A 17,212-nucleotide genomic window follows, 5' to 3' on the forward strand; every position below is an offset into this window, starting at 1 on the left:
AAAATATAATTCTTCATTTGAAAAATCTCTCTTCCTGAGGTTGCAATATAGCAAGTGGATGAAAAGGCGGTGTATTTAAAAGGTAGCTGCTTTTTGTGTATTTGGAAATGTTCAAAAAACAAAGTGAGATTTTATTGAAGAGAAGAAAATGCTGAATGAAAATGTTGAAAAGTTAGAGAAGAATATCATGTCTGTACGGTAAATATGAATCTAGCCAGCAGGTGGTTATAAAGATATGAGACATGATTCTTTTTTAATTGCAACTTTAACTATATGGCTATTTTCTTAAAAAAACTAAAAACACTTGTGGTTATTTAAACCATTGTCCCACATGGTCTTTATTGAGATGAGCTGCTAGCACATAGGCATTCATTAACTGAGCCAAGCTATTCATTGTTTAACATGAGGTCAAACTGCATACAGACAAAAAAAAACGTAATTTCTGACCTAGTTCTTCCAGGACATGTCAGACCGTACAAATAATGTCCCCAGCGGGTAAAGGTAATATTTCATATTATTACACCAGTTCTCTCTCATGTACGGAGCCTAGCAACTGCACATTTCTGAGTGGTATGGTCTCTATGTGTTTGAATTTCCAGCCAAGAAAGCCACTTTCTGAGATGCCGTGAACCACCCTGGGTTTCACTCAAGTCTGGGCTGTGTCTCTACACGCCAAATACTAATAGAGTTTACATCAAAGATTTCCCTCCCACTGTGACAACCAAGTAGATGGATACACTCACACTCTCTCTCTCTCTCTCTCTCTCCCCTTCTCGCCACCCTGATCTCAACCTATTGCCCTTTCCTCCCTCTCTCCCCCTCTCTGTACTTCCCACCTCCAGCGGTGTTGGTAGCAGTGTGGAGTGTCACCTTGCTCTGCGCCCAGTGGCCTGTGGCTAGATGATGATTTATAGCCGAGGAAAGCAGGGGTTTGGGATATGAAGTTGGTGGATGGCTGGGTTTAAAATCACTTGTGGCGGTGTATGAAAGCCATGATGAATGAATGTAGCCTCTGCACGCCAATCAAAGCGATATTCCTCAGGGGTACTGTAGGTTTTGGATGCATCCAGAGGCTCTGGGACGCTTTGTCTTCTCCTAATGATCTTTTTATTTTCTCTTTCTTACACTCATGTGTCATAGAATGAAGATGCATGTAAGAAGGTAGGAAGCTCAATCTCCTTAAGATGGAAAAAGCTGTCCTAACAGTATGCCACAACAGTAAGTTGTATTTGGTTTTTTTCAAAATGTGCAATCCAGTCTTTCAGGAAACTCAAATGTATATCTGTTTTAATGCCTTTCTATACATACAGTATATACATAGTTTGTCATCTAACAATTGCATCCCATTGTGCAGAAATCATTAAAGAAGAAACCATCTGTGATAATAAAGAAGAAGTCTGGCGGATGTTGATGGTGAAAGATGGGCTGGTCTGAACAAAAAAAGCCCCATTCTTTATTGTTCTGCTTAATGCATTAGACAGTAAGGATCGGTGCACAAAGAAACAAGTGTACGTGTTACATTAGAAATGTAGTGCGTAATGGTGAAGCAGTAACAGTAAGGACCTGTCTTTTACCTGATTACCTGCAAATTATGATATTATTGGTCATTTAAATGCGTGTTTTTTCCCCCTGATATATTAATAAGAGCCAGTAGCAGGTTCTTGTTTAGAATGCTAATATACATTTATTCTCTATGAATAAAATCAAACATATCAGCGGCATCGGGAACCCCTGTGATGTGTGGCTCTCAGTAAGGAGCTGCTCCCTACGGCTCACTGAATAACCAGAGTGGCACGCTGCATATAAAGCAGCATGTGTGTTCTGGACTTTTACACTAATGACAGTGGAGAAGATCTTCAATTTTTTCTGTTGCAAAGTCAAAATTATCACTCTGAACACACCACATAGGCAAGTATTAACTCTACAGATGGGACTACAGATGGAAATTGGCTTGTAGCTAAATCTGGTACAAAGCATCTTTTCTCTATTTTTGAGATCAATGTATTTTTGTACATGTTCCCCGATATGTTTTTTTTTAACCTAAAAAGAAAACATTGTCTTTTTTATGGGATATAAATAGTGAATATGAGTTTAAATGATCTCAGATGATAATTGTTTGGCTTAATATTAGTCCTGCAACATGTATTTAAGCCACAACAGCATGCGTGAGCAACTTGTAGTGGCCAAAACGAGCAGCGACCAGTTGTCCGTACTGTATGCAATACTGTATGAGTCATACGACAGCAAGTCACACAGACAGATTGTGCTTTGCTCTCCATCTGAGTCCGTTCATATGTCAGTGATATAGCAGCTAAAAATTGTTGCTCTGCCATCGCTGTAATCTCCAAGTGAACATATTGTTTGTGGTGCAAAACCATAAATCTGTTGCTCAAGGTTCCAAAAGGACATTTATTTATTTATTGATCTTTAGTGATTGTCAAACATTGAACCAGGAATATGGAACCAGTAGGCTATAAGTATTGCTGCTGTAGCTAAACACTGATTTATCGTATTCCACACTGGAGCGCTGGGTGACATGTTCCTTCATTACCATGAACTCACATGCAGTTTAATTTGAATAAATCCCACATACACCATCCGGCTGCTTGCAATACTCCCTAGAGCATTAGAATCAGAACGTGTATTAATCCACTGATGGAAATAGTCCCCAATAAAAGCACCTTTTACTTAATGTTTTATTAACTTTTGCTAAAAAAAAAAAATAGAGTTCTCAGCTGCTTTAAAAAAATGATTTAGCTCATTTCTTAGCTTTAGCTTATGAAACTTCTGCCTTTTATATTTGAGAGCCATTTTTCAAGTGCGCTAAGGATTAAGTGCTAGAAAGCATTGACAGACAAACTAAGAAATTGTATGTCTTATTGAAAATAAGATACAGAATAACATTTTAAAGAAAACACCATGGCTTTTTGTTGAAAGATAAGTAAGTGTAAAATACTTCTGCATAGAACCCATACTGTTTTATAGAGGCACCGTATGAAGTTTGACAGTAGAGCCCATATTTGTTTCTCTGTAGCCCTCCACTAACCCATAATGTGCTGCACAGCATCAGCCCACACTGCCGGCTGAGTTCAACTTTCATGAACCCCATGGGCTTGGTTCTGGTTGGACTGAAACTCCTATAACAATTTGTTTTCACAATTTGTTTTCACAATTTGTTTTCACAATTTGCTCTCACAATTGGTTCACAAATATGGTGGAAATTGTGGTAAAGGGCAATTTGCAGTTAAGGCTGGGGCCGCGAAAAAAAGCTGCATCATTTCACATCTTTTTTTTTTAAATACAGTGTTGGCTGTCCTGTCCTCCATCAGGATATTATAAAGCTCTACAACTGGCCCAGTTCCCTGCATGGGGCGACAATAGCGTCACCACGCAGTAATGAATCAAATTAAGTGGAATGTCAGCTAGGCTAACAGAGCTCTCCTTCTCCTCTCAGCATGAAAAGGAATAGTTTCATGGCTTCAATTTGTCTCTCCCTGCCCTCGCTGGCACATATTTTTGCGTTTCATCTCAAAAAAATAAAAAATAAATGAAGAAATGATGCTTCTGGCAACGACATGATGAGTGGAAGAGGGGAGAATCCAATTGGAAATGTAGAATCGTATTCATGTCTTCAGTCGGAGGAGAGGTGGACTTGTGTAGAGGAGGGTCCTTACCTTTGGGTTTGATGTAAATATATGCGATAACATAAATTATATCCCAAGGGAGGGCCTCCACCTCTCTCTTTCTTCCCCTCTCTCCCTCCCTCTCCTCTGTGAAGATTAAAGTACGTAAAGGTGATATGAAGGGAGCGTGATATTTTACAGTGGGAGAAGAAAGAGAACGACACAGCAATATTCCAATGATATGGTGATGAGCAAGACAGAAGATGAAAGTGTACGAGGAGAAGACAGAGAGCAAGAAAGAGGGAGCAATGTTTTTGAATGAATAAACGTGCAGTGAGGCTTGTATACATGTGCGCAAGTGGCAGCTGTTATTTGACTTTGGTATCCCACATTTTCTGTACATGTAAAGCACTCTACACCAAGGCCTCTGGGTGCAGGATGTAATTAAATCAATTTGTTAGTTTGTCTGTGATTAAACTTAAGTCAACATAAGTGTACCAAATAGTACCTAATGCAGTGCTAATGTGTTTTTATGTATTAGGAAGATCACTGGGGGAATCACTAAAGATGTACAAGCTTGGCAGTTTCTCACACTGTTATGATGAACAAAAAGTTATTATTATTGTTAAATTATGGGAAATTATTAAAGTTCTCCTTTGTATGCAAAGCAATTCTTGTCTTCTGCCAAAGTGGTGTGATTAGCCGCACAAAGTTTTCAGAACTCCTTTTGGAGCTATAATAAGCAACAACAACCTAACTTGGCATTTTGTAAACACATTCAGTGAGAAATTATATTTTCTTTATGAAGCAAAATGGGGCTTTAATCTTTTCTAAGGTTGCAAGACTTAACTGAGAAGTTTAAAAATCTGTATCATGTGCTGCATTCAATAAACTTGACCAAAAAGGCCCTTCAGTTTTAGATTAACATAATGGTAAAAATGGTAAATGGACTTGCATTTAAAAAGCCCTTCTCTAGTCTTCCATCCGCATAAAGCGCTGTACACTACATGTCAACTTTCACACATTCACACACATTCATAAACTAAATGTAAGGGGCTGCCTTGCAAGGTGCCATCTGCACATCAGGATCTAATTTAAGTCTCATTCACACACCGATGGCAGAGCCTTGGGGAGCAATTTGGGTATCTTGCCCAAGCACAAGTCGACATGTGGACAGGAAGAGCAGGGGATCAAATCGCAGATCTTCCAATTGGAGGGCGACCGCGCTCTACCTCTGAGCCACAGAAGAGCCTTAGATCTTAAAATGCTATGAAATAAGTAAATAGTTTGGTTTTATCCAAAAAGTCTGTATCACAGGTACAGGAGCCCCACACAAATACAAACTGCCTGAGTTTACACCACAAACAGCCTAACCATGTAGTTAAATCAACACCTCTGATTTTAATTGAAATGTACTGCAGAAATAAGTGGAAATCCAAAGATACCCTCTAAATATACATATACTCTGCATTGAATAATAATGTCAGCTGAATTTTTTTTTCCACAAAAAAAGGTTCAATTACCTAGTTAAGAACTCTTAAAATTACATTTTCTTCTCCCTCAGAGAAAATCCTGAATTCATAAATATTTTATGTTTTTTTTTTTTTTTTTTTTTGTGTAACTACTTGAAACAAGAAGTCTATACTTTACTGAAAGGTAGAGTATCTGTGTATTGTGCACTGGAGGTTTCTAGTTTCCACATCCCACTTGTGGAATTCATACAATGGACGACAACTGGCTTCTCACTTATGTCAAATAATACGGAGCATGTGTACATGCCTTAAACTGAGATTTAAGGTGTGCACCAAGAAACATCCCTTCTTCAACAGATTAATGTGAAAGCAATCCCTAAGGGTCAAATTCTGCCAATACATTATTCTGCACAGTAAAGGTCTTATATTCATGGGAATTAACAATAAGCAAAATATGTTTTTTTCAGTTGAGGGAACGCAATAATGAAAATACAATAAATGCAAATAAACAGTTGTGTTTTTGATATCAAGAAACCTGCAACACCTTATTAAAGATTCAAACATCTGTTATGAAATATGTCAAGCATCCCTTTGATACTTCAATACATGCAAGTATAATGATACAATAGAGGTTAAGAAGAAAGAGGTCAACTGCTTTGGTTTTGTAATACAAATGGTCAACCTTCTAAGCAGGGGATAAATCCTGGATAGAAAAAACCTTATGATTTACAGAGAAAAAAGGAATCAGAGCGAGGTGGTAAAGAGAGAGAGCAAAACAGAGTGAGAATGACAAAAGCAAAACAGTGAGATTATCCGTGGCCTTTCGTTGCGGTTCTAATCCATACTTTACAATATTGTCGGCCAGAGCGAGGAGAGCATAAATCTGCCATATGACACAGTCTATACTATAGACTGTGTCATATGGCAGATTTATGCTTATCCTCTCTCTATAGGAACACTTAGCAGACAAATGGACAGGAAGGAACAGAGGATATTACACTGTAGACCGTCTGTCTCTCTCCAGATAGATAAGTATGTTACGATGCTTCCATATGGGGACCAAAGTGTAAAAAGCATGTACAAGCATATGAACTGCTGTTCTATTAGAGCTGAAGTGTGACTCTTTAATTGTGTGTCAAAATGTGACACCCTCCTAGCTAAAATAATGCTAATTCGGGATTTTGTTTTTAACAGGCTGAGCTAAAAAGATAATGTCATATTTCTAAATTGAAGACAAAGAAGTGGGTTTTATCACTGAGACAATCCCTACCCATTTTAAGAGCATCTTTCAAATCAACCTCACTGTGAATCTGGAAATGACTTCGCCCTCCTGCCATCGCGTCCTCACCACGAGGCTCGGCAAACCATTCAACAAAACTCGGGGCTCAAGCAAATGAATATGGAGAGCTCTCCGATGAGAGAGACGGGGGTCTATATGTATCACCAGTGGCAAAACCAAAAGGTGTATCCAATGTCTTGGGGGCGCGGGCAGAAGATGAAGAAGAGTGGCGGCTTTAGACGAGCTCTATATATAGCAGGTAATCTGTCATCTCGTTTTTTGTCATCTCCCTTCCTCCTCGTTTGTGCTTTGAGGAATGAGGGAGTGGTGTTCAGAAGATCAGAGCAAGTAAGGAGGGAATCTTGGAGGCTTGGAGAGAGGAGGATAAGGAGAGAGTGTGTGTGTGTGTGTGTGTGTGTGTGTGTGTGTGTGTGTGTGTGTGTGTGTGTGTGTGTGTGTGTGTGTGTGTGTGTGTGTGTGTGTGTGTGTGTGTGTGTGGAGGAGGGATCCTGCGCTGAGTGACTGATGACTGCTGTTTTTAGAGTCCCGGTTGCAGCTGGCCAAAGTCCAAGCTGAATAGTTCACAAGACAAAAAAAAAAAGTAAAACTGTACATCTAACACTTTAGTTTCAAAAGATTTCCGCTGATTCCCATCCCGCACTGCAAGAAATTTAATTTCCTGTCGACCTCCAACACCACTGCTGCCCGGAGTCAGATATTTCTAAAGTGGATATTGTTTGAATGTCCTGTCAGATCTGACGGGTTGGATTCTCTGGCAGAAAGATGAGATCAGTTAGAGGCAAAAGCGGGGGCACGCGCACATGCGCACACGCACACACGCACACGCACACACACACACACACACACACACACACACACACACAGAAAACACTCGGAGGGGAAAATGCTGAGGGGTCTTATGAAGCTCTTTCTGATGAGGTTCGCCTGGTGGTCACTTCAAAGCAGAGATGAAGGAGTGGATAAAGACAGAGCAAAGAGACGGGGGGGGGGAGAAGGAGTGAGACATGAGGCAGGATAAAAAAGATGGAAAGCAAACAGCGGTAGAATGAAACGGGGGGGGCATGGGGGAGCGTGGGCCAGATGAAAGAAACAGAGAGGGATTACTCTGCAAAAAAGAAAATACAAAAGAGGGAGAAATATCTGCGTGGGAAAAGTAGCAGGACACACAAGGATAAAGGAACAAAAACTAGTTGTTCACATCAAGATGCTCAAGCTTGCACAAACACATCACATCGTCACACCTGGGGGGATGAATCTGGATTTTTCTAGATCTAAAATAACTTCACTTGGTGAGAGGTTTGGGAGTTGTGAGGCCGAATCTCGCCGCCCTGCGCAAAGCAGAAACTTTTTGCTGAGACAGAATCCCCGTGCTCGCAATCCAGAACCTCTCTGATGAGTAGCTATGGTAAAGCCTGCAGGCACGCACTTTTACATACGGGATTCGAATTACCCAACCATTCGTAGACAGTGAGCTACATGTAGCTAGCTCCATCTAGAAACCCTTCCCCTGAATAATTCAGAGGTGTAAATAAAATATATCCAGTGGCCTTCACCTCAAAAAAAAAAAAAAAAAAACTTTGAAAGAAGATAGCTGCCGTGCTGAGTAATGACTTCTCTCGCAAATGAGTTCACAAATGACATGCAAGTGCATGAGTACTGTAATATGAAAAAAAAGACCATACCTCAAAATTCAGTTATTCACATTGATATTCAGGGAAGGGGCTGTGTCGCTTGATTTAAAACAGAATATTTCATTCATATAGCTGACTTTGATATGACAGAAAAACATGCCATCTCTCAAAATAACTGCAAGAAAATCAGAACAGCAGTGATTGCAGTGATGTCCAAAAGTGCCATTCTCGAAAAACAATAACTGGGAAACATTGTTATCCAGCGGTGGGTGCTGCGGCAGACGCATTACTGTCCTTTGATTGTTCCAGAGTAACAGATGATAGCGGAGCGTTTATTGCTTTTCTCCTCCAGTGAAGAGTGCAATATTTTCTGCATAATGCATGAGCGCCAAGACACGGCCCAAATAATCCCCAAAACAAACTCGTAATGAATGGAGAGGCGAGTCTTGCGTGTAAGATATCTGTCCGCCTCAAATACATGACGGACTGCCACACTGGTAGACGGAAGGTGGCAAGGACAAAAAAATCAAAGCAGTACCCAGTCAGGAGAAGATGGATAGGCCACAGCTCTTTCTCTTTTGTCCCGTGTGAATGATACGGTGTGGTGTAGTCGTCAACCTGTGTGCTAAAACTACAATAGACCGAGCAGAAATCAACACGCCCTCCAGCCTATTCCTCATCATTGCTGCTGTGATTATGACGATCACTCCAGGTGGTTGGAGCATGGATGGTATCGCTCTGCCGGCTCAAAGGGCCCCGCTTCATGGCACACAAAAGGTCAATCAATAACAAAACTGGCTCATTTCACACCTGCCTACCTTGTCTTTCAGAAATTATGCAATAATCGCTCTTGAATGGGTCTAATGGGAAAGGGAAATTCCCTCAGCATGCACCCCATGTAAATCTGCAATTCAAATTTAAAAAGCAAGGAGAAAAAAGGTTACAGCAGTTATTTTACATTACACTTATCCTAACTTGCATATGAAACCACCGATCCAAAAAGCAATTCTTTCTTTGATTTATGTAAAATAAAGCTGCAATTCAAAGACATTAAGAGTCTATTTTTAGACAGAATGACACAGAGGTCACACAATGGGCCTCATGCAAACACTCGTACAAAGAGATTCGTTGTAAAGTGGCTTGTTTGAGTGATTTAGAAGAAATTGCAACATTCAACAATTTATTCATATTTTGAATCTTCGAAAACACAATTTACAAGTGGTCCAGACCAGCCGAAGGAGTCATGTGCAATTAGCTTTTCACTAATGGGTTGCATATTTCATTCCTGTTTGACTCTGCAATTCAAATTATAAGCTTATATGAATCTAAACTCATCCATATAGCCCAACGATATCACCATTCATTAAAATTGGCTATTGATGCTATTGTATAACACCTTTTTCATGTGGAACCATTTTTTTCCATTACTGCAGTGACAGTACGACCCTTTGGTGACACGGCATTAACAGCACTAGTTATTTTTCACCATTCCTTGATTCAGCAAGTCCGTTAATTCTGCTGCTGATGCTATTAAAAACTATACTTTCCTTTATGGAAGCAGCCTTATATGGTTTTATTCGGCTGTCAATTATGCCAATACACACTCTCTTAATCACCCATTTACGCATTCATCATGTTTACGCCAAGTCATCTGAAAGTAAGGAGCGTTTGCGGAATCTGACGTAGCCCGCCGTATGAAAAAAAAAGTAAAAGAAAGTTACGATAAGAATACAATAATGTTTTTGCATGAGGGCCAATATTCTCCATCCTTTCCGTACAATTTTTATTTCAGGACCCCGTTTCTTTATCTCGCACTTGTCTTGGTGCCCAAATGCCAAGGTTGAGAAACTTAAAAGATGTTTCCTGGTTGAGCCCTCAGAGACAGACATCTGAGGACAGCTGCTCCCCCTCTCCTCTCCCTCCCCCCGGCTCTTTCACTCCTTGCCTTCCTCTCTCTGTCAATCACAGACAAAACTTTTAACTCTCCTCTTCCAGCCCCACCTCTTTGAACTCGCCATATTTCCTCCCCATCTGTTGTCTGTCCTTATAAAGCACTCTCACTCTCCTCTCCTTCCACACACACACACACACAAACTTTTCTTTAATTTACTTACAATGACTACTTGATCCATTGAAGCAAATGGGTCAAGAGTGTAATGTCAGTAGTTAGTCAGGCAGATAGGAAGACAGTCTTTGTGTGTGTGTGTGTGTGTGTGTGTGTGTGTGTGTGTGTGTGTGTGTGTGTGTGTGTGTGTGTGTGTGTGTGTGTGTGTGTGTGTGTGTGTGTGTGTGTGCGTGTGGTGTGTGTGCTCTTAGCTCCTATTACTCTGACACAACACTTTCTAAATTAGCCGCCTGACACTAACCACTGCCTGAGCCTCTGGGCCTGACCTCACACTTACCCACAATGTCTCCCTCACTTTACACACCACACATCTCAGGTTGTAGCTCAAAAGATATTGCAACCTGAAAATGTAACAGCGTAAAACGCATCCTCATATGATTAAAAAAACATCCTCATGAGATCCAAAAAAGATCAGACTCTTGGACGTTGTTTTGGGATGAAAATGCTCAGCGAACAGATTAAGGTTTTCACCAGACAGTAAGATAGCAGCACAGCCACTGACCTTGTTAAAGACAAAACACATGGATGTTGTCCTTTGTCATGGCCTACATAATGGTAAATCCATACCAAATTGCCGCTCCCCCTTTGAACCCGACTCAAGTTTTGTATCCTGCAGGTCTGAGATACTTGAAGGTGTGATGATTAATGGTAGCATTGTCGGCGGTAATGAGCTTTGGGACGCTAGCTGTGCCCTTTTTCTTCCGTTCCTGTGGCTGGCATCTGCCCACCACCTTACACATGTAGAGAGAAAGTAGTCCTATCCCTGGCTGGAGGGCAGAGCAGGGAGAGCTAACATATTTATTATTCTTGGCACATCATAAGGGAATAGAATAGAATGGAAAGAAATAGAACAGAATTTAGAACTCAGTGTTAGATTCTGTGTTGTACCACCTGCAGGATGTGAAAAAAAAGAATACCACAGTCATCCATCCTGTAGTTATCTATAGGATAAATATGACGCTACCTCTTTCTGCAAGTGAGTTTAGCAGAAGGAGTGGAGATGGGGGTTAACAGCTAATCTGGCTCTTTCCAAAAGTAACAAAATCTGCCTACGCTAACTGTCAATCCACACTGAAAGCATTTTTAGACATTTATTGGCATCAGTCATATGCACGTCTCTCATTACAGATACGTTTCCATTCAATATTGCATGTACAAATTCACACTACGCGTCACAGGGAGACACCCCGCGTTTTTATACACTTCAAGTCTATTTTTGTCGCATTCAGGGAATCGTAATCTGCATAGACAGCTGTTTAAATTACAAATATCCTGCTGTATATTTTAAACATAATAACCGTATTGATTGATTGATCAAGGCTCCCAATATGTCTTTGAGATTGCCTGTTTCACGACAGGCAGATTCCTCTCACTCGCTACAGTGGATGGGGAAATGAAAATAAATTAATTAATACATAAACTGTGTGATTTTTTTCTATGGAGATAATATAAATAATAAATAAATAAATGCATAAATACATGAATAAATAAATAAATGATTGAATAAATAAATGAATGCTTGAATAAATGTTTGAATGCATGAATAAATAAATAAAATAATAATTAAATACAGAAATAAATAAATGGTTAAATTAATTTCAGTAAATTTCTGTCGTCAATCAGCTGCGGATTGGATGACGGAACGCTTACACGGCGCTCACGTCTCATTTACGTCTAGCTTCCAATGGCAATTCCCAGTAAAGCTATATGTTGTTTGTTTAATAAGGACAAAAAACAAAGACTTAAAATACAAAGTTGTGGTCTTACGGGTGTTAAACAACTAAGATACCACAAAGTCACTGCTCCTGGCCAAAAGATAGTCCAGCACATATCCCTCTGTGAAACCACAACTTTGTGCTACGGATATGAGAGTTCTATCAATATTATGATCTAACTCATCAGAAGTGTATTTGCCAAAGTGCCAAAGTATTCCTTGAAATTCACTGCTTGTAGTTATATACAGATTATGGCAAAGGTTTTGATTTCAGAATATAAAAGACGGATAAGATATCTAGTATAGCAGTGTGAGTAGATAATGTCATGAGGAGATCCTGTGCAGTGCCAAGAACAGGTTAATTTAAATTGGACATCTGATCTCACTGAGACCTTTCAATAATTGTGGCACGCACTGTTAATTCTAAGGGTAGTTTGTTTCAAGTTTAACAGGATTAAGATATCATAAAATACATTCTGCAGAACTGCCCAATGAACTTCACAGTGAGGTAAGATGAGTGAGGGTTACAAGTGTACTTTAAGATAAGATTTCATTTCACATTGGATTAGCCGTGAGCTGCTTGGAAAGGTGTTAGTGTGTCCCTGTGTCATTCCACTCATGCTTCACAGCTCTGACCTCTGGCTGTCTCATAAACAGAGGGCCTTGGAAACTGTGTGTGTGTGTGTGTGTGTTAGCGTGGAAAGGCGAGGTTGGTGGTGGGTCAGAAAGAGTACGAGAGGGAGGCGAAAGTGAGAGAGAGATGAGTGGCGGCCGGTCCGCGAGCGATCAGTTCACAATGACGCATCCTGATGTTTACTGTACTCTACTGCAGTAGAGAATTCCCAAGATACATCAGGACGGAGACAAGGAGCTATTTCACTAAGAGTCTTTGATGTGTTTACTGCAGGATACAAAGAAGACACATTTAGAAACTGTTTATTTTACAGGATCTTGAAACTTGTTTTGGTTATGACACAAAAATGTGTCAAAGCCAAAACAAAACCTTCATCAAATACCAGTATACAGTACATATATTATCGTCACTTGATACTTTAGTTTATTTCGGTCTTATTGGACATTTACATGAATGGAAGGTCAAACTATAGCTGTCATCTTCTGCTGTATTCCTCTTTCCAGAAAATCTTTTTTCTACACCTTAAAAGGACACATGTAGCCTTATCATGGAGGTTTAATAAAGTTTGAATTTATTGAAAAATAAGATAATCATTGTTCTCTGAATTGGAAAAAAGTTATTCACGCTTTTATCTTTTCTGAGACTGTGCTGCAACTGTCTCTTTGCATTGCAAAAAAAAAAAAAAAAAAAAAAAAAGAAGCCTGTTCACATCTTTATCTGAGCAGCCAGACTCCTGAGCACTACAAGAAAAGACGGATCACATGTCCCTCCTTGACATTGTCCCACAGCAATGGTTAATTGTCCCAATGTTGAATACAACATGTGTTCACTTCCGCTGTCAATTGATCTCTTCTCGTCATCTAGCAAACGACTGCTGCATGGTGCCAACGTATTGTGACATTTTTATCCTCATTCACAACCTTTAAGTGAAGACACATTTAGCCCCTCTGAAGTGATGTTTCTCTTCTTTCTACCCCTCTTTTTGAACAATGGGAGACATCTCCACATCCCTTTAGTCCTCCTTGCCTGCTGCCACCCTCTCCCTCTTAACTTCCCTATCCCTCCATTGTACTCGGATCACATTATGTGAACTCTCATTACAGGGGTGGTAATAGTCTCTTCAGCACTAAGATCCTCTTTATTATCTGTCAACTGTGGACTACATCTCTAAGCTGATTAGCCCGAGCTGCCTTTTCAGCATTTCAATTAGGAGCGTTTTTGAATAGTCAAGCAGATTATTCATTCATATTCATTACTGACATTTTTAGAGTGCTACGCAATGTTAGAATACAAGTAATCCAAGAAATGCATTGCAGCAGCTAGGATGAAGAGATACAGAAATATGACATCATGGAAAAATTGAATATTTGACTCACAGGGAAATGGCTATCAACAGAAATCCAAGGCAATTTACAGCAGTGAGGAGGCATGCAGTTTTGGCATAAATGGCCCAGCTGGCAATCACACTAATGTCATACACACATTGAGTTTATGGTGTTTAAAAAACAAAAAAAAACAAGAGAAACAAAATATTTCAAAGAGCATCATTACCATTTATAGCACAAGATGATGTCTGTGTTAGCTTTAGGTGAAGTTATATTTAACTGCCTAACTGTCTGCTCTCAGAGGTCTGTAAAATGGTAACAACCGATAAAATTGACATTCTGAGTGGAGTAAAGAGAGGCCGGCTCTTTAGCTGCCACGTAAGTGCCCATGGGCTGTGAACACCTACACACTTAATCTCACTGTTCAACCGTCTCTGTTCATGTTATTTCAGGCGAGCTCGCAGAGGGAATGTTCCACGTAGGGGACCTTATGTCTGGGAAAGAATGAGAAAGGAGGAAGCGGAAGAGGAGGAAATTGAGGGAGAAGAACGGGTGGATGAGGTTGTGACTCCTATTGCTAATGGATTTGGGTCAGATGACGAGGATACGATGGTTGTGTGTGTGTGTTCGAATGTACACGTGGTGGGCATGGTTTTGTGATGTCATTAGAACTCGAGCCAAAATATGATGATCTCGGGGTATTATCGGTATCTGTTTAAGGTATCCGGCTTTATCAAATACCCACTTGACACAGGAGTCACCACCATGTTTTATCATTCTGTCTCTGTCTGACTCCCCCTGCTTTTGCGCACACACACACACACACACACACACACACACACACACACACACACACACACACACACACACACACACACACACACACACACACACACACACACACACACACACACACACACACACACACACACACACACACACACACACACTAATCCATTCAGTCATTGTTAATCCAGCTGTGCGCCGGTACAGATGCGTTGTACATGGCTGACAACCACGTCGCTGAGGTGCGTGTATCATACCTGTCTGTACTTTGGTTGCTGGTGTTGTCATTGTAGTTACTACAATCCCTCTCAGAGGCATACACATCTGAATCCATAACAAACTTTGTACTCTACACAACCCATTATAGCACAAAGTCTCTCTGTGGATTTCGCCAATGTAGTAAATGCATGTACCTCTGCTCTAAGTGCTGTTGTTATGTTCTCAGTTGTATTCATTTGACAAAGAGCTCAGCCTCGCTTAGAGCATCAGTCTGAGAGAGGACATAATTGATACTGTCGCACACACGTAGTAGTCAGTAGTCATGTACCATTTGCAGGAGAACGACTCCAGCAGGGAAGCTGAGAGTCAAGTGCATTTTTCCCAGGGCAACTTAGTGGTACTTGTACTGGAAGATGAGAGCCATCCATTTTTCAAATGTGTTTTCAAAGCAAGCAGATATGTATCTTTTTTACAGTTGTGATTTCAGTCCTAAGTCCCTTTGCATAACATCAAAACCACTGCTGTTCTGTCAACTTTTATTTTCACAAAAGATCACAAAGTAACAATGCTTGGATCAAGAAGTGTATTACGGAAAGAAATAATGTAATCAATGTTTCATCCTTGTTGTGAATTTGTCTGATCAACAAGTTCCTGTTTAGTCGCTATCCTCAGTCATCAACCGCTTAATCATCAAGTATTGTTAAGCAGTATGAATGAGCTGGCAGCCTGTAAAAGGTTAGATGTACTGCATTTTGTCAGCAGCATGGCCAGCAAACATTTGTTGGTTGTTGTTTCTGGCTCTACTAGAGCCGGTCGCACCAGCTGTTCACGAGGGAGTTCAAAGTGAATCAAGTGACAACAAGTTACAACATAAGACAAATTAAACAACGTATCCTCATACAGAAGTTCATATGATATATTTGGAAAAGTTATTTTTCATTTTGCATGCGTTTCCCACCAATGTCCAGCAACACATGTCTATTTTTTCAAAATAATCTTATGTCCTCACAAGAAACAACTTCATTAGGTTTAGGTAACAAAACCGCTTTCCTAAGTTGAGGAAAATACTTTTTTCCAAGGTTTGGGTTAAAAGAACTAGGGAAATGGATTTAAGTGTGTGTGTAAGTTACATGAGTAATAGACATTTGGGTTAAAATAACTATGGAAGTTACATGATAAATAAATCAAAGTTGTGACATCTGGTTTCACAAAGCAGTCTCCCTTTTGTTGCTCTTGTATACTTTCATGTTCACATTTACATCTATTAAATTAGAATTTATTTTGTTGTTGACCTTATGTTTAATATATAAATTGGCTTTCTAAAAGTTGTATTTCAGAATGTTATTTTACAGCTCATGGTGCTGCAATGACTTCATTTCTACATAGTTGATTGCTTTTGTTGGACAGTGGTACAGATGTTTATTAGCAACAGATTTACATTTTACTACCCAAGACATTCCTTAACTTTGAATTGGGCGGCCCAATTTAGTTAATCACCAGTTTGAAACTAGCTAGTGGTTACTAAATACTTAGGAAGGACTTAACACACAAACTCAGTGATGGATTTACAAAAACAGCTTGTGCAACCCAATCCTGAGGAGCACTTATGCTGGAAAAATGCATGAATAAAATATAGATCCATACAGTCCTAATGGAGTTGATCTATGGGACTTTCAATCTGGAAACCGGGGGGGAGGGGGATAGTCTGTGCTCATGAAGCCCAGATTAGGATTTGACAGCCTGTGGAGAGTGGTTGGCGTTGGCGTATATGTGTGGACAGAGAGAAACATTGTGTATTAGAGAGTCTGGAGACATCAAAACCAAAGACCAAAAGCAAATATGAGGAAGAGGAAGACATCGTGGAAAAGTGGACAAGAGTAAAGGAGAAGAAAATTAAGACCCATGAGAAAGGAGGGAGCAGTCTGACTGGGATTGAGTGGAGGAGGGAGAGGTGATGGAGGGTTAGAGCCTAAATATTAGAGGAAGAGCTGCATCACGATAAAAAAAGATGCAGCTGCGAGGGATCATGATATACAGAGAAAAACAAGAAGAGGAAATGTAATAGCAAAAACACTGGAATGGCAGATAGACGAGAGATACTGAGCACTAAAACGTAGTAGAGGAGACAGCAGATGGTGGGGATTATTCTGGACTAAAATACTCTGGGATCTACACAGGGAAGGCCGCAGACATAAACCGTTGCAGACTCCATCTGCCAGAAATAGACCAAAAAGAGCTGTAGGGCCACCATCGGCATAATGATCAAATGCTGCCTAGATGGCAAAACGCAAAACAAAACGGCTCCAACTGTCATCCTAGACAATACCTTAAATATGCTTTTAAATCTCAGGATAGAAAGAATGCTGATGTTTTTATTTAGTCA

The 17,212-nt window shown here is 40.1% G+C and overlaps 1 protein-coding gene across 2 annotated transcripts in view; it reads right to left on the reverse strand.

The window, feature by feature from the left end:
• igsf11 (immunoglobulin superfamily member 11) overlaps window positions 1-17,212 on the reverse strand; it is a 96,401-nt gene that overhangs the window by 48,742 nt on the left and 30,447 nt on the right. The window lies entirely within an intron of this gene.

This window comes from Anoplopoma fimbria, chromosome 1 (assembly GCF_027596085.1).
Source record: "Anoplopoma fimbria isolate UVic2021 breed Golden Eagle Sablefish chromosome 1, Afim_UVic_2022, whole genome shotgun sequence".
NCBI classification, from domain to species: Eukaryota; Metazoa; Chordata; class Actinopteri; order Perciformes; family Anoplopomatidae; genus Anoplopoma; species Anoplopoma fimbria.